We start from the raw sequence: 19,061 nt of genomic DNA on the forward strand, positions 1-19,061 counted from the left end.
TCCATGTACAGTATATAAAAAACAACACATGGACCAATTTTTCTACAATCACATCTTGTCCTGCTCACCCATTTCTCTGTTCCTACTGCTTTCTGAGGATTTTCAACTGTGCTTAGGCTTTGCATCACTTTGTTTGATCCTAAGTAAATGGCACTAAATCCATTTGCTTAGTTTTATAAATAATTCTCCCTGACAGATTCAGTCTGCTAAAGACTGGGCACTGATTGTAGGTTTTAAGTGGAATGGAAAATATACTTTCATTGAGGAGAAAACTGCATGCACAGAAGGAGGTTATTTGCCAAAAAAAAAAAAAAAAAAAAAAAGAGTTCCTGCTATGTACATCATGGGAAAACTTGTTCATTGGTAAATCTGGAAATGGCCATTAGCACAACACTGCCTGTTTCGTTCAGTTTACACCACTTGCCCAATATGAGGTTCCACCTCTGATATTCCTCTCTGTCTCATCAGTTGGAGGTAAGGGGAGGAAAATATGAGTCTGCCTAATTTTGTGCATGAAGTGAAGGTGTTTATGTTAGGAGGTTCATATTCTTAGACTTCCTTTATCCTCAAACTAAAAAAGATTATCAGTTAGATGATCCAGAGTGGGAGCTTATAAGGCACTCAGATGTGTTTTCTGGAAGAGTTTGTTCATCCCGTTCTCCATCAGCTGTACACAAAGCTAGAGGCACTGAGCTTCTTAAGCCAGATGCCTAACACATACAGAGAATACCTTCAATGTCTGTGATGCTTTAAATTTTGAAGCCAGTTTGTATGCTTTATAGGTTACCATATTTGACATTAAAGTTTGATTTAGAAATAGTTTAGTATAAATTATTTTTTCTTGTATTTGCATATCCTACAGACTTACAGTATAGAAAATTAATCCCTATGTTTGCATTTGCTTTGTCAAAACAAAGAAGTGGTATTGTCAGAAGGGAAAAGAAAAGGAAGCAACATACTGTAGAATGAAAAAGATATTTAAGTGACACAGAAGTTATTGAACAAGTTATTAACTTCAGGTCACTGTTAGTTCAACTCTTTTTACATAAAAATATGAAATCAAGAAAAGAATCAATCCCTCACAATTTTTAATTACAGATTTTTTCCTTCTCCACTTCTTTTCCTTGAGAGCTATGTTTTTAGTGTTTTGTTAGAGATTCTCAGAAGTGATTTGGTATCCTGTTTTCAAGCTCTGCCACCAGTCAGCCGGCTGTTTTTACTCTTGTAGATGATCTTTCTTAATAATGAATTTCTTAAGGAAGACCTATCTTGTATCCAAAACCATTACCATTTCCATGTCAGTCTGGAAATCTAAAAGAAGTTTTGAGCAATTGGACTGTGAAGATACATGCTTTGATGTGAGCACAACAGAACTAAGCAGTAGCTGAGTAGCTATTTGTGCTGGTTGCTTTCAAATGGTAGATGTAAGTGCACCTTAATCTTCTTGTGAATCTAACTCTTTGAGTTGGTTTTGTGAATCTAGATCTTTATTGCTAGTTATTTCAACTTGAAACAGGATATTGTTTGCAGAAGTACTGAATATTCAAGGCTGTAGCTAAGGTTAATAGAGAATCTACTGCAAAAAAAGTTACATAGAATTTTAATTACTCTGAAAAAACAGAGTACTTGCCTTGATAGCACCTTGGCAATACAAGAGTTACCACCTTTAGTTTAATCTCAACATGCCTTCATACATTGAATGGACAGTAAATAAAAAATAATGCCCAAGTCACACATAGACTAAAGAAGATTAAAGGAAATATTCAGCTGTTTCTGGGGTGAGATAAAGAGCCAATGGGGGAAAAAAAAGCATACAATTATGTAGTTAACTATTTAATCATATGCAAATATACTAGGAGGAGAGCTGACGTGTTCTGGGCAGCTTTAATTTTGGCATTTCTTAACTTTTAAATGGCGCACTTCCAATCTGAAACACAGTTAACCATAACTATAAATACTAGTCAGGAATCTGCTCATCTGTGTATATACAAGCATAATTTTGAAGTTTATGTCACTAATTTGTTTTCTTAACTGTTTAAGATCAAACATGGAGATTTTAAAAGATACTTTCATTATAGCTGTACTTGTGTATTTTAGAGGATGAATTTCAGGTTGAAGGGAGAATTGAAAATGACTTTCATGTACAGTGATGAGGTGTGCAGTAACAGGATTACTCCCCTGAAAAGATGTAGCTGGTGAAGGGATGCATAAGCATATGCCAGTTGTATCCATTCCAGGGAAGAAGGAATGACTGTGAGAAAGGTGTACAGATGGCCAAGGCATTTCAGTTCAGGTGAGACTATCATTTCTATCAAACTGTGATCTGGGAGACCTGCATCAGTACTGATGTTGCATATGAATGCCGAAAAGTCTGAGCAGCTCGTTAGGGAAGAGTGACAAATAACCTTTGATGACCTTGTTGCTACTTGGACTGCAGTTCTATTTGAGCAGGCTGGGTTACAAACAAAATGGGTTTCTCTAAGCCATATTCATCCTTGGCCTCAAGAAAACTCGCTAAGGGCTGCCTGGCTGACAAATTGATTTATTCCCCAACTTCCTTTCCAGGTTGCTAGTGATTACTGTGATTTTTATGTAAAATCATAAGACTTGGCTTTGTATTTTACATTTTTTTTAAAGATGCTTTGGATACAAGTAGAAATGTTTGGCTTGATTTTTAACACAGAGCTTTATGTTCCCCTTTGGTGTATTTTTATTGCTTCTGTCCTTAATTATACTTTCATGTCCAAGAACACAGAAATAATTTTCTCATACCAGCCTGACCTAGTATTGGATATTACAGTGTTTGAAAAAGGAATTCTATGCCCATGTCACTGTACAAAGCTTCACTTTTGATACCTGGCAGTATCATGGTTTTCACACTCTAATCGTTTGCATTATGCACCCGAACAGTAAGCACTTATTATTTTCATTTGATAGTTGTGGAAATTGAGGCACACAGAAATATGTTGCCAAAACTCTAGAAAGCTGGGATTAGAACTAGGTCTCCTGAATTCATCTATGAGTCACTATGCAGTCTGTCTAAATAGATGACTGTGCCCTGCATCAGCTGAAGTTCCTAGCTGCTTTGAAGTGCATGATCTTTGTAGGTTTTGAAGAACAGCTTTTCAGACGAAAAAAAAGGTGTGTGCATGACTAAGGATTGAAGGCTGAGAAAGGGAACAAAGAAAAAGAAATCTTTTCTTCTAGTTAACCCTAGAAGAAAAACAGAATGTTGAACAGTTATTCCCTGAAAAACTGAATACTGAACACATATTCTCTTCGGACCCAGATGTGTTTGGCTATAAGGCACTTCCTCTTAACTACTAGAAGAGGAGAGGAAGTGCCAGAAGACTGCATAGCCTTTGTCCCTACTTTGATTGCTTATGAGCCTTGTACACAGTCCATGTACAGATTATCACAGGCCATTCTTAAAAAACTAACAAAAATTTTTGGCATGCTTTACAGATCATTTCCATTTTCAGAGAAATGAAGAATTACATGCCATTTTTTCCAACCAAAGAACAACTCAGTTTAACTTTTTTTACAAACACTTTCTCTCATATCCTTGTTTTCCACAGAAGTTACTCATTTGAGTACTGACAAAATATATCTCTGCATTGCCTTCTGAGTGTGCAAGATCACAGTCTGAGGACTGTGACAGCAAAAAGGGTATGAGCAAGGTTTAATAAATTCCAGTGGGTTTTGGATGAGGACCAGAGAGAGATGGTATTTTTAATGAAGTTACCTTGAACCAGACTTTCTCTCTTCTCTGTCTATCCTTTACATTATGCTGAGATTTGGTTCTGAATAAAGCTATGTGTGTAAATCACTGAAATTAATTTTTTACTTCTGAAGTTACTTCTTTGTCTTATCATGTAGAAGTATGTGCTCTTGAGACTGGAGGTTATCAATTCTATTTACAATGCTGAATGCACAAGGTTGCCTGACAATCTTGTTGTTCAGATGGGCACAGATCATTACAATGGTAAGGGCAGTACACTCTTGTTTCAGAACTTTTTACTTCAGGGTAACATATCATATCTAAATGGAAAGGAAACTTAACACTCAGACTGCAGCCTGAATTTCTCAGACAGAAGGCAAGGTGCAGTCTGACACATGAATTCCATACGTTTTAAAAAAGTTAGGAAAATCCTCTTCACCTTTTACTGATTCTGCTGCTCAGTATTTCTATCACACAAAGCTTACTGTATAATTTCACTGATCTGACACATCTTCCTTTGGGATTGGGCATAATGCTTTTTTTAACTTTTAAAGATTATTTTTTTTTAGAATGATGGAAAGAGGAGCAGATTTTAAAAACTACTGCCATTTTAATGGAAAAAATCACACACCAGCTGGTTCAAACTGTAGGTGAAATATGACATGTGTGAAAGTGCCATTTTACAATGTGCTTATGTGATTTGCTCCAACAATTAATCAATGAAAATTAAACAGTTTGGAAATAAACTGTGCATTTTTGAACTTGAGGTTTAGATAGCATTCTCTTAAAACCCAAAGGTCTAGAGTACTGTATAGTTTGAAAGTCACTGTCAGAGGCTGACATAAGCATTTCCTGGGATGACATCCAATTAGTGGCAGCACAGATACAGTCAAATATTTTCCTATTGGTCCATCTATCTGCTGCATTTATTTAGCAACTTCATCTGTCTGGCCCCTAAGAGTACAGTATCTGAATGCCTCCAATTTAATGCCACAATCTAAATAGATTAAAGAAATTTGTTTATTGTCCTGTCTAGGGAGAGAGTCCCAAAAGAGTCCTTAAATGATGCTATGATATGGATGGAAAAGTTATTTACAGAAATAAATTTTACGATTCCTTCTAAAGTGTGTATAAGTGGGTCTCATTATCTAGGCCCCATCTTCTCTTAATGTTTGTCTCATGCATCAGTCATCTCTTCATTTTTCAGCAGGAAAAGAGTTGTCATGAGATGTCTTGATCCATGGACACAGATCAGATGCAGCAATTTGAAAAGAGACATTAGTGTCAAAGAGTGCTCCAGCTTTGATCTAACACTAAACTTGTCTTCGTCAAATTATTGTTTGCCTCAGGAAAGGTGGTAAACTTCTGAATGTAAGAAACAAAAAGAAATGTTTTAAGTCTTTTAGTATGGGTCCCAGATGTTCTACATTGACATATATTATTCAGAAAAAGTAGAAGTCAGCAGAAACACAGGTGGTCTTTTTTGCTGTCACAATTTTCATGACTGCATGAGTAGACCAAACTCTTGGAAATATTGTATTTCTCACCATAGTCTCAGGGCCAACCAAGGTGAAGGAAGAAGTGCAATTTTGCAATAACAGAGTCTTAGTACTGTGTTTGTCTCTGGAATTATATGTTTATTCTCTGCTCTTTACATTATATATAAAAAAAGTTATCAGCTCATGCCCTAGAATGTGGATGTGTAAGTATACATATTATTTTAAGTTTTGGAATGATGCTTGGGGTGTAAGTAACCTTATGGTATATATCATTTGATAGGTAATCTTGACAGGTTTATTGTATCTATTGTCCAAATTACTTCACCAAAGGTCTCCAAGAATAGTTATTATCCTGGAAGTCTGATTTATTAGCCTGTAATCTAATGTCTATTATTTCACACATAGCAGATGATGATTTTTCATGGCAAGGAAATAGCTAACCAAATCATCTCCTGTGTGGTAGGTTGAAATCTGTCATCTTCTAAAAATAGCAGAAGTGTCTTGACTGAGACCAACTGGTATGAAAGGCCACCATGGGAAGGTCTTTCATCAACAGTTCTGAAAATAGAAAATGTTGTCATGAGGTCATGTGAGGAAATGGAAGTATTGATCCTGGTATCTGGCAGAAAACATGTAACGCAACATCTACTTGCGGTGAACCAAATAAGACAGGAGACAATAAAACTGGTGTATCGTGTATCAAGCATGCATACAGAAAGTGTTACCTCTTTAAAACAAACAAAGGACACTTTAAATAGGCTAAAAATAAGCATAAGTTGTGCATAAGCATTATCTGCAACCCTGGGGAAGGACAAATGGGATAGCAAACTCCACAAAATTCAGAAGTGAAGCATTTTGAGAGAATGCTAATAAAGCACTGAGATATCTGGTACATGCACGGCACATGTAGTCATGTTAGTAAGAATCTACAGTTTTTATGGCTTTACCTAAGCATGTTGAACAGTACTTTTGTGTCACAAAATCAATTTGTCTGTGGCATAGAATAGAGTATAAAGAAATTCAGCTTGACCACACTACTGATGTCCTATTAACAAGTATGTTAGTGAAAAGGGAAACAAAATAGCTTGAATTCTACACTTAGCAATGTGTCACTGTGGTGGTTTGACCTTGGCTAAATGCCAGGTACCCACCAAGTCGCTCTATCACTTCCCTCTCTTCCCCCTTTTCTCTCAACAGGGCAAAGAGGGGAAAGAAAATAAGATAGGAAAAAAAAAACCCAACCCTTGTGGGTAAAACAAAAGCAGTTTTAATATAAGCAAAGCAAAGCAAAGGTCCGTGCGTGGAAGCAAAAAGAAAACAGATTTATTCTCTACTTCCCATTAACAGGCGATGTCTGGCCTTCTCAGGAAGCAGGGCTCCAATACACGTAGTGGTTGCCTCGGAGGACCAAGGGTGACCCCACCCCCTTCCTCCTTTCTCCCAGCTTTATACTTGAGCAGACGTCATATGGTATGGAATTTCCCTTTGGTCAGTTCGGGTCAGCTGTCCTGGTTGTGTCCCCTCCCAAGATCTTGCCCACCCCGTCCCACTGGGGGGTCAAAATGTTGGAAAGAGCCTTGGTGCTGTGTAAGCACTACTCAGCAGTAGCCACAACACCAGTGTGCTATCAACACCCTGCCAGCTCCCAACATAAAACACAGCCCCATGGGGGCTATAGGGGAAAACCCCTGCTATAGGGGAAAACCAATTCCGTCTCAGCCAGACCCGGTACAGTCACTAAATTTGAAAATGGGAGAATTAAAAGTGAAGCAATGTATTCAAATATCTCTTAAAGTTAATACAAATGTATTGGTTTGGGAAACATTTGAGAAGGTAATCAAGGAGCACAAATTTGGAACAAGTTAAAGGAAAAACATGAAGGTACAGTTTTTTCCTATAATTCATAAATACATTATGATAAGAATCATCCTTTTAGAAATCTGTTATTTCTAATTTAATAAAAATCAGATCATCATGAAAAATTAATCATCCTGCTTACCAATATTTATTGCTCTAAACAACTTCAGATATGTTCTTAAAATGCTTAGGCAAAACAAATTTGAATTTATACACGATTACAGACTGAAATGTCAAGAAAAAAAATCTTTGTTATCCTGAACACCCTCTTCAGCAACAATGTCAGCTGATAGCAGATTTAATATTCCTTTTATTGTCTTCATTAACTTTAACTCCTTTGTTTCCAGGCAAAGCATCAATCTATAATCCATTTAAATACTATCAAATGGCACACTGGAACAACATATTAGCTTGACCATCTCTAGGAACATTTGTGGTACTTTGTGTATCAGGATATGTTTCCTCTTGGTAATGAGAATACCTTCAAACACATTCGTTCATCTCTCATTTCCTTATAGGATTAGTAAATGCTTTGTTTGGGCATTTATGTAAGGTCTAGTAGATTTATATCAATCAGATGAATAGAAATAAATCTACCAGTACTATTTATAATTATCCTGAAAACTTTACTTTTCAGTAATGACTACCCAAAAATCCTTACTGATATTAAAGCTGGTGTTAAGGTGATTTTCTAGCACATTGACCAACACTGTCTCATTACTGAATGTGTCCATCTATTGTATCTTCATTTGAAATAACAATGTTTTAAAGTTAAAGCATTTTAATTGCAGAATAATCTTGTGTGTGTGTGCATTGCCCAGCACATTCAAAACTTCTTCACAATGATAAGTACATTCCTTCATTTCAGTGTAATAGCATTGTCCTGGATTTAACCTGTTTGGAAATTATATATTAAAAGTAATGAGGGGTTGAATTATTATTTCCACTGGTAGTTGCGCTAAAAGAACAGTGAATTGTGTTTTCTCAAATTACTTAATCTTAAATGCAATCTCTAGTCTTCTGAAACAGAAGAAAAATCTAATTGAAGAAAAATGTCCAAGGAATATCCAGGAACTGTATTTCTAATAATCCAAAACTCTGATTTCCTTTTATCATAAACTGTTGATAACTGTTTCTTTGGCATTAACCAATAATGCTCCATATAATAACTGCAAATACAGACAAATACAGAGGTACACATAATTCTGGGAAGTGTATTTTTCTCATACTTGTCTGTGGCCACAGCAACCAAACTATGACTTTACTGTGCCGTGCCTACTAGCTGTTGTCCCAAGAGTCCACAGCCCTCATACACACACTCTGCAATGAAGTGAAGAAACGGGACATACAGTGTAAGAAGAAAAATCTCTGTTAGTATCAGAGGTACAAGGAAGTAGATATGGGGAGGACAGCATTTATAGGAGTCCTGGTATTACAAAATGGAACCCACTCTATCAAGTAGTGTGAAATAAAGTGTCACTAGACATCTGCATTGAGAAAAAGGATCCTGAGTTTCAAACTGTGGTATCAGTTCCATACTTAGACATTCATGCCAACTCATGCTTTTGTAACCAGCACTGAAATGGAATCAGTTAAGACAAGAACAATTGCATACACATCATGCTCTATGCCACCCCTTTGAGGCTTGTGGATGGTTCTAGGTACTGATGTTTACCTTCAGCTGCATGAGTCATCCAAAATGCAGATTTTTTTATACAGAAGAAATTTGTATTATATATACTTTTTACCTAGTGATTGCTTACGCTGAGAGTAGACCTCTGTGTGTGTGTGTGTGTGTGTGTGTGGACAAAGAATCAGTGTCTTAAAAGATTAATCTGTTTGGGCTTTTTAAACAAATAAGATGTGATGGGATGACGGATGGTATTACTACTTCATCTATTCAGTTTGCTGCATGTTACACTCTGTTAGAAAGATGTTTGTGGGCAGCAGAGATGAAAGCTGCCAGTTTGCCTCGGACACTAGTGAAGGGAAACTCCTACAGTAAAAAAGGGACGTTGCTGCATGCCCAGCTACTGGGCAAGGAGAGCTGGAGTGAGGCAGTGTCTGGACTTTGGGATGAGGCACACAGGGTGTGAGGAAGATGGCAAGCTGGCAGCACAAGGGCAGATGGGAGCCTCCTAACAACACATAGGCAGACTTCTGAGAGGGCAGAAGAAAGATGTCTTTTTCTAAAGGCCCAGAGAGGGGTCAGTGTGGTTTGCTTGAATTTGGGAACTGCAGAAAGGTGCTAGATTGTAAGAGAGAGAATATGACTGGCTTTGCAAGGAGTCAGGGGAAACACTTGCTGACAAAACCTTTTATACTAATCCATCCACCGAGCAAATCCGAGTCTTCACTATTTTAAAAGTTACATAATTTATACTCTAATAATCAATAGCATTAGGTATTTAAAGGTCTTTTGCTATTCCTGTGGCACAAAACTGTGGTTAATTCAAGGTCCCATAATGGATGAAAAGATTTCTTTTTCTTTAACATGTATTGAAGAAGAAATATTATTCTGGTGGTTTCTAATGCCTAAACTACAAGGGCGAAGAAGAAAATTGCAACGGAAGCTAGCTGCTATCCCTTCATCTTCCATGTTACTTTAGACTGTTATTTCACAGTCCTCTGACTCTGTGCAACAGCTACAAAATATTTTTCTTGTGTTTCTTCTTTCGACAGACACGCAAATTCCTGTGGTGCATGTTTAGTGCCTCTGTCAGAGACGGCAGCAGCTAGTGGCCAATTTGGTGTTTAAAAGTCAAAAGCTGTACTCCAAAGATTCCTGCCTATATTGGTGACATGGTGTGAACTAATTATCATGAGATACCTGGACTGCCCCCAAAAACTTGTTTTTTGGATCCTACATAGAAAAGGAATACTTCTAAAGGCCTGGGAAAAAACCCCTCAAGTATTAATAAGATTAATAAAATTACAAGAACAGAAGTGGCTTAAAAATAGGCTTTTTACATGAAAAATGTCTTGTTTTTTTAAAAAATCCTTTTTTTAAAGTTCACCATAGTTTAAAAAAAGATAAAAAAGAAAAATTAAAAACTTTCAGGAAACACTTTCTCCAAATATTATAATTAAATAATCACCCCTGATTACCAAAATTTTCTCTCAAGTTATTTGGAAGTATTTTTTCCAGTATATTTAACAAGAACTGTTTTGGGTGGTGAGATGGTCTGGCTGCCAGACCCCCACTCAGTTGCTCTCTTACTTGGCCTCTTCAACTTGTCAGGAGAAGAAAAGAAGATAAAAAATCTTGTGGGTCAAGATAAAGAGATCACTTACCAATTACAGTCACAGGCAATGAAGACCCAACCTGAGAAAAATTAATTTAATTTATTGCCAGTTAAAATAGAGTTGTATAGTAAGAAACAAAGACAAATTAAACTAACAGCTCCTCCTTTTTTTTTTTTTTTTTTCTGGGTTCATCTTTACTCCTTCATTCCCATCTCCTCTACCTTCACTACATCCTGAGAGGCACAGGGAGGAGGGATGAGGAATGGGTGTTGCACTCACAACAGTTCCTCTCTCTCTCAAATTGTTCCTCACACTTTTCCCCTGCTCCAGCATGGGTCCTCCAGGGGCTATAGTTCCTGTCAGGAGTCTCCTCCTGTGTGGGCTCTCCATGGACTGCAGTTCCTTCAGGGCATAACCACCTCCTCCAGCATGGGATCCTCCACAGGCTGAAGAGGAATCTGTTTCTTTTCTGACCTTGGTGTTTGCAAAGCTGTTTCTCACACTTTTTTTCCTCACTCCTCACTGCCTGGCAGTGTTTTGTCCTTTCTTAAATGGCAACACCAGCTTGACTGATAGGCTCAACTATGTCCTGTGGTGAGTCTGTTGGACCCAGATGGAACCAGCTGTGTCCAGCATGGGACAGGCTCTGGTCTCCTCACAAATGCCACCTCAGTAGCACCCCATTCCCAAAATTTTAATTTTGTAAGACCATAAAAGGTTTAAGGCCTCTTTTCAGACTGCCTGCTTCCTAACCAAAGTGGACACACTACATCTAATTCTTAAAGATTGATTTACTCTCAAGCAATATCTAATTTTTGTGAGTGTTTAAGATAAAATATTTTATTCATTTTGAAGAAAGAAGTTTTTTTGCAGACAGCTGAAGATGATCAGAACACACTGGCATGAAGATAAAGAAGGGACACAAGTTCAAACACATTGTGGAATTGCACATAGATAACTTCTTGACCTTCTACTTCTTAGAGTACTGAATAACCTTCATATAGTTTGATCTTGAACTCCACTAGGATTAGCTTAAAATTAGAGGTGTGACTTTTGTAGAAAGTCTCTTAGGTACAGAGGTCTCTCAGCAACTGATATATCTATGTCATAAATCATCTTCAGGTCATGAGAGAAAAGTAAAAAAACATATGATGTTTCCCCAGTGTGGTTTCTTTTCCTCAGCTTCATGTTTTTTATCTGTTTAGAAACCTTCTGTGGATTTCTCTTCCAAGTATTTTCCTAGTCTTCTCTTGAACTCATTTATGGTTTAGATCTTTAACATCCTTTGGTGAAGCGCTCCAACTATTTCCTCCTTGCTACCCAAAGAATGACCTCCTTTTGCTTGTTTTGTAATTCATGCATAAAATTATCAAACTCTCTTAAAAAAAAAAAAAAATTATCCCTTTATTAGAAGGCTGTGCCAGAACTTCTCTTGAAAGATGATTTAAAAGTCTTCCAATTTCCATTCTAAATGTATTCATGGTCAATTCACTCCCATTTGTTTTGTGCTAATTATCTGATAGTTAATATGTTGATTCTTTCACAAAACTTGCTATGTCCTTTCTCAGATATAATTTTGATAGACTAATCAAGTCAAATTTTCTAGCATCTGCTCACAAATCGTTTTGTTTATTTCTTTAACTATCTACCCTGCACATTTTCTAGTCTTAATTAATATTTGTTGGGGATTAAAACAGAGATGGAGAAGAGAAATAAATCCAGACTTTTGCCTCCTACCTGTGGAGATTCTTTTTTAGAGGTTATTCCTTTATGGTTCTTTTAACTGTGTTATGCTAGCATACTCTGTGTAGCTGGTGATGGTACCACTCTTAACAGAATCTTTAATTTTCCATTAAAGATGTTGAAGAAATTAAACACTGGATTGTCATTTACCCAGAGATCTGTAAACAGCTCTGGTCTTCTAATAAATGGAAGCAAGAGTATATGCACAATTTGCAAGATATAACCCTCAAACAAAAAAACAGTTGCAATTAGAGACAGACCTCAGCCATACCCACTGCATCTTGGTAATCTTTGGAGAAGATCTAAGTCCAATGCCAGTCCTGAATTTTGTGGCTCGATCCTTGCCAAGACGCAGGGAGAACAATGTTGTACAGGGCTCAGAGAACGACCTGGCATCTGAAATCTGCCAGGTTCCCAGAAGTCTGGGTCTATCAGTGTTATTGGCACCCACAGGTGTCTATATGAATGTGTCTGTCTGTGCTGCCTTTTCTATTTTAAACTGCTGTTTTCCCCCCTGGGGCAATCACCACATTGACGTCAGAACATAGCCCAGCACCTCATTTATGTCTGAGAAGAGAGGGAAACAGTGTTGAGAAGAGAGCTCAATGGAAAAAATAATATTCAGTGTGTGTTAAAAGCATTGAGGGAGGAGGAGTAAGTGGAAGAGAAGGGAAACTTTAAGTCAGTGTATTTATGTTATTCTAAATACCAAAAAACCTGGTTATTTGGGATATAAATACTACATTAGTATCCAAGAATATAGTTAGGCAAATTTTTTGGAATATCTGAATACCTGATTATACATGAAATAGCTTGAAGATGTTTCTCCTTATTTTTTTCTCCATTTGAGAGTTTTCTTATTGCCATTTATCAAAGTCATGATAAACCTATGATGTCTTTTTCTTTCATTCCATGTGCTTTCCTTAGACTAATCACACATATCTTTGCAGCAGATATTAGTTATTTATAGAACTCTATCTTGTTAGTCATAACATCAGGTACTTATCTGAAACTGTTGTGAGCTCCAGATGGAGCTAGACAGTATTTTGTCCAATAGACTCTGGTGTTAATGCACAAACTAGTCAATCTATGCTCACATGTCTTCTTGAATCAGATAATGACAGCATGGAGTTGTAGTGTGTATATATAGTGTGTATATATTTGAATTCAACGCTCAATGCCCAACACTTTTTTTTTTTTTTTTTAATAAAGATTTGGCTGTTACAGTGGACCAGAATGACTTTTAAGAGACTTTTTATCATCTCTGTGACCAAAAGCAATATAGGCAAAACATCATGTTGCACAGCATACAAACTACAGTCTCTTTTACATCTTACCTTTCACTTTTCTCTCCTACCAAACTTTGTTATCAATTTGTATCCCCATTTCCTGTTATTTTATGTCATTCATTCTCATTTAACTCTTCTTCCTTCCCAGTTCTGCAGTCCAGTGGATATGTGAGAATCTTGGCTTTCATTTTTTAACACGGAACTTCTTGTTCTTAAGATGGTGGATTAGGGCCAAATAACCCCAAATGAAAGTATATTATTTATTACTGTTTGAAGATTGTTTGGTTTAAAAGCTGGTTTTATAATTTGGAGAGACTGGTTTCATATTTTCTGAAGGCTTGTGGTTGGCAATATTGCGTGGAACTTCTCCAACCTTGGGCATCTGTAGAGACACTGATGACAAAAGCAGTCTTTGTACTCCTCTGATCTTGGACACTGCTCTCAAATATAGCTGGCTGATACTTTTGTGGAAAAACAGTTTGGTTAACATTTTGATTTTTTCACCAAAGAAGAAGGGAATCTCTATCCCTATTTGTTTTTGCATTTTGCTTTTGCAACTTAAGCACAAAGAGGAAGGATATCCTGACTTTCCTACTCTTCAGTTAAAACAAAAGCAAACTGCCTGCTTTTCATTTTATTGCTTAAATGGTGGAATAACAAAACAGCATTTGAAATGTTGTGGGAAGTTTGTTTTTCACCAAATGAGTAGAACACTTGTCCAGTGTTCCTTAAATCTCTGGACATTGCTGTTAACTGTCGGCATTAAGAGTCCAGGCTTCCAATTCTTCACACCACTAACAGCTGACAACCCAGGAAAAAGTAATGTACACCTTCTCCAGATAACCCAAAAGGTCTCCTTTTCTGTTCTTTGTAAAGCACAGTGCTTTGCTGAGGGACATTGCCCTCTGCAGCCTGTGCTTGCAAACAGCGATTCGCTGTTGGCCTCACTCTGGGGTCTGGAGTACCAGGGAAGCTTAGCTTATTTTGGTTACACTAGCTCTATTTAACCTAAGGTTTTTGTTATTGTTGTGAGGGGGTTTTTTGGTTGTTTGTCTGGTGGGTTGGTCGTTTTTTTATTAGAGGTTTTGGGGTTTTTTTAAAGAAAATGGCACAGAATGTGAAACAACTTAGCAAAAGTCAATAGACACTAGTTCTGCAGGTAAAAAAAAAAAAAAAAAAGAAAAAAATTAATTAGAGTTATGCCTGCCCACTTTTCTCAGGCAAAGATACTGTTGTCTGTTATGTGTGCAAGGAATTTGGGATCAGACTCAGTCATTAGCGCTAAACCCTGAGACACTAGCTGGTTAGGTAACCTGGCAGCAAAGAGTTGGAAACATCCAAACATGTCTCAAACATAACACAAAAGAGGTTGATTTACTGCTTTCCTTGCAGCCAGAGCTTGTTTCCATAGAAATAGCTTTGGGTTGCTTCCTGGTTTCATGAGTCCTTTATATACCTCTGGTACACTGTGTCGCAGCATAAGGGAAAAACATGTGGAGACCTGATTCATCTCTCACTTGTAATAACTTTACACTGGTGCTAATCAAGAAATGTGATTAAATTATTCCTGATCTGTAGAGCACTTCCTCTTAGTAGGCTAATATTGTTTATTTTCCTTTAAGGAGATGCAGTATACTGCTTATAAGCAGAAGAAATGAATGTAAATTTTTTACATTAAAACAACTTTTTTACAGTAAACTTTTTTACATTTTTGCATGTAAAAGTTTTACCATTTTAATAGTAACTTGGAGCTATGTGATCCTATTATATTCAGAATAATTATGACAGAGCTAATTTTAGAAACAAGAATAAGCATCATTTTTCACTGCATTGTTTTTCTTTTCCCTTTTTACATAAATATGAGAGTTTTATTTCTCATCAAAATGCAATATTTAAAGTTATTTTTAAAAGAAAAACATGTTAATGTACAAGCATGTTGGTTTATTATGCATAAGTAATTATTTAATACAGAAATTTCAAATCAGCCCACTTGCAATGAGTTACCTAAACCTATAATATGTCACCTCAGGAAAGTTGTCAGAAATGCTAAATACAGCAGTCCCCTCTCAAAGAGGCCATGCCTTATCAACTTATAGCAGATGTCAGTATCTTATTTATTTCTAAGAAAGCTAAGGCTATAATGACTAGAGAAATCAGGTATCAAGCTGATAAATATGTAAAATGATGGCTATAATTTCTTGATGGGCAGAATAATAAGGCACATACCAAAGTTAGACATTTCAGAGAGTCCAGGTCTTCTTATAATTACTTTGGATGAACTGTGTCCTATGCTAATAACAGACTATTGCTGGCAGATGAGACACTAATGATTTGCAGCATTCAGTGCCTCCAAATTCAAAATGTCTGTATTTCTTCTTTAGTGTGATTTTGTGTTGCTACATACTAAGGTTGCTAAGGACCCATGTGAAAGCACTTACACACATGCCTGTTTCCATTCCTACTTACTAGAGTTCTTAAGGATGTTCTTCAAATACTCTTAAAGTCAACTGGAATTGTGCATATACCTAAATAGTGAGATGAGTCTGAAAAGACAGACCTTACTGGGAGAGGAGATGGTTCAAAACTTAATGAAGTCAAGAAGAACATTTCAGTTTGAATTGGCTTAGGTAGTACATGTATAAGAAAAAAATTGTTGCTGCTTCAAGACAGCTCACCATCTGAAAATAAAAGAAAGCAAGCCAGATGGTTAGAAACTGATGGGTCAATGGACACAGCAAAGTAGATTTGCTGATATTCAACAGAAGCTTTCCTTATTCACATGGGGTATCAGGAAGAAAGCACAAAACTGAAATGAAAATAGAGAACAAAAAGGTATTGGTATCAATGTAGTTTTTAATCCATCCCACTTTAAATCACATTTTTTATCCCAGTTATTTATCTCTCTTCCTCTTCTTCTTGTACCTAATAGTAAAAGATGCATTACTGCAACAACTTTTCCCAGTTCCATCCTATACTTTTGCAGTATAATTTTTGCCCTATTGAATTTATGCTGCAGGCTCTAATTGTTTCTAAGCCAAAGACGCAGTGTCCATCTTCATCCCCAGTGTATCTGGCAGATTATTTCAGCACTTTTGATTAAACTCTTCTAAAATTTGTCTTCATGGCCAATTCTTTCCTCTACCAGTGCTCTTGTGAGTCTATGGACCTCTTCAGTGCATCCTTCACAGAAATTTCCTTATAATCTTCTCTCTGAGGTGGTCTCTTAGCAATAGATTTGCATTTGGGGCTATAGTAGCCAGGGTCCACCTGTGAGAACTACCAATGTTGTTATATTCAGCAGTATTTTTCCCACCTTATTCAAATATGGACTGCATTATAACTGAATTCTGGATATGTCTCACTTTTTCATACTTAATCACAGTGCAGCCTTCATAGCAAATAAACATTTAGTTACCATCTTTGTACTGTTCTATTTAGTTCTGCTTTCCAAAGTAAAATCATGGCCTTTCTGATGTTTCCTTATGGATTAGTTTTTAATTTGTAATTGCACATGTGCTAAAGGCTCCACTGATCAGCATGTTTTGTAAATAAGAAAGTTTGGTGCATTTTAGGCTATAAATAAGGGGAGGTCAAACTTATAACTGGTGCAGACCTGTACAAAGAGAAAGTTTCCAGTTCTAGTCTATGTACTTAATTACTCAAGACAGTGAAGAACTGTGGCATGTGCACCCGCCCAATGAAAACAGAGCTTCTTGGCTGCTGAAGTGTAGCAGCTCCTGATTGCCTTTGCTCTTGGGGCCTTCGACCAATGGAAACCACTATTGACCACAGATCAGATTTGGCCTGGGTATAAATGCAGTCCCCTGGGGAACCATTTTGAGCTTGTCCCCTGGAGCAGCACACTGTGGTTGAGGACTCTCACCCTGGGTCAGGACGCTGCCCAAGGAAACTCCTTGAGGTGACTTGGGTCAGGACACTGCCCTGAGCAGGTCCTCGAGGTTGAGAGCCCTCACTTGTTAGGTGAGTGATGGAGCGTTTTGGGTTGTCGTTAAACCCTAAGGAGTGGTGCTTTGTCCTGTGTTTTGGGTTGTCCTTAAACCCTAAGGAGTGGTGCTTTGTTCTGTGTTTTGGGTTGTCATTAAACCCTAGGAAGTTGTTCTGTTCTCCTCTCACAGACATTCGAACCTGCAATTTGTGGAGGGTTGGTTAATTGTGTTGACAATAAATTTTTAATTTTTGGTGGTTGCTTGTTTATTTGAGAGCCTCTGTAACAAGAACAAACCCTCACCATATGACAGCTGTCCTGAATGTGGATATACGTACCATTTTAATTTTGTACAACAGCCAGGCGAGAGCAAACATATGACCTACCGCATTTTACACCAAAATGTTATCTTTAAAGTATAAAAAGAATATAATTAGAAAAAACAGAAAAGAGATGAATTTATAAGCAGAATTTGGAAGTCTCCAAATACAGCCTGTACATAACCTGAGGCACTCCAGGATTACCTGGAGCTTTTTGAAAACATAATGATAGTGCAAATATTTTGCCTGTGTCAGAAATAACAAGTCAAAGAAAAAAAACCTACCGCATCAGAAAACAGAGTTGGAAGAGAAATTTTACTGTGCTCTGATAAAATAAAAATAATAAAACCCCTCCTCTTTCAGATATTTGGATTCTTGGTGATAATTGTGCTACAATTGGGAAGAATGTTGATGTGCAGCTTTGAAGGAATGTAATAACCTACAGTTTGGAAATCATAGTAATGAGAATATTTTTAAATGTGTATTTTCAATGATCCTACCACCATATGGAAGCTGACCAGTCATGCTGTGCTACATGAAGTAAAAGAGCATCAGTATCACAAATGTGATTCCTTATAAGTGAAGTTAATGGAAACATGAGCTAGTCCTTTCTGAATAAGGACAAATAATTCCAAATAAAGGATAATGGTAGAAAATTCCTACCCTGTATTTCTGTCTTTGTATCCACTTACTGTGCACGGATAGTAGTTTCATGAGAATTACTCCCGCTTCTCTTTAGTTATTGTGCATTTGTTACTATACCTCGTGGTGCTTAACACGGCTAGAATGCCACTTGTATCAAAGTGTACTATACAAATTAATTTGTTGATATGTCTACAGTAAAGATTGATCTGTGAAATGGGATGTGAAACAGTGTTCTACCAAACTATTTGTTAAACATAAAACTCTGTCAGATTGGTGAATTTAAGACTATTTGAAAAATGTGGATTAATTCCTTTGTTAAACTACTAAACTTCTCAATCTCCTTTGTACTGGGAGAAATTAATCTCCTAGGTAATCATTAATCTAAGAATTATTAGGTTTACAGTTCATGTCTGATCATCCAAGCAAGGTGCCTGAGACAAATAACTGTATTTCCAGACCATTTGGTTGGTGAGGCATTCCTGACGTCAGGGCATTTCTGACTCTGAGATGCTTAGGTGCTTCAATATAAAGGTAGCACTAATGGTGATGGAACAATAGGCTTTGGGTTTGCATACAAAAATAATTTGGGAAAAAACGGAGATTCTGGCAATCAAAGTGGACCAAAAAAGGATAAACTTCTTCAATATCTCTAACAACGCACAGTATCTCTCTTCCGAAGTATCCACAAGTAAATATGACCTCATGTTTTTCTCAAGCAGAATATGTTGAGCAATTACCTATTTCATACATGTGACTGTTGTTTGCTATTGCTGTTCAGGCAGCAGTTAAGCTATT

The sequence above is a fragment of the Strix aluco genome, chromosome 1, assembly GCF_031877795.1.
Source record: "Strix aluco isolate bStrAlu1 chromosome 1, bStrAlu1.hap1, whole genome shotgun sequence".
Lineage (NCBI taxonomy): Eukaryota > Metazoa > Chordata > Aves > Strigiformes > Strigidae > Strix > Strix aluco.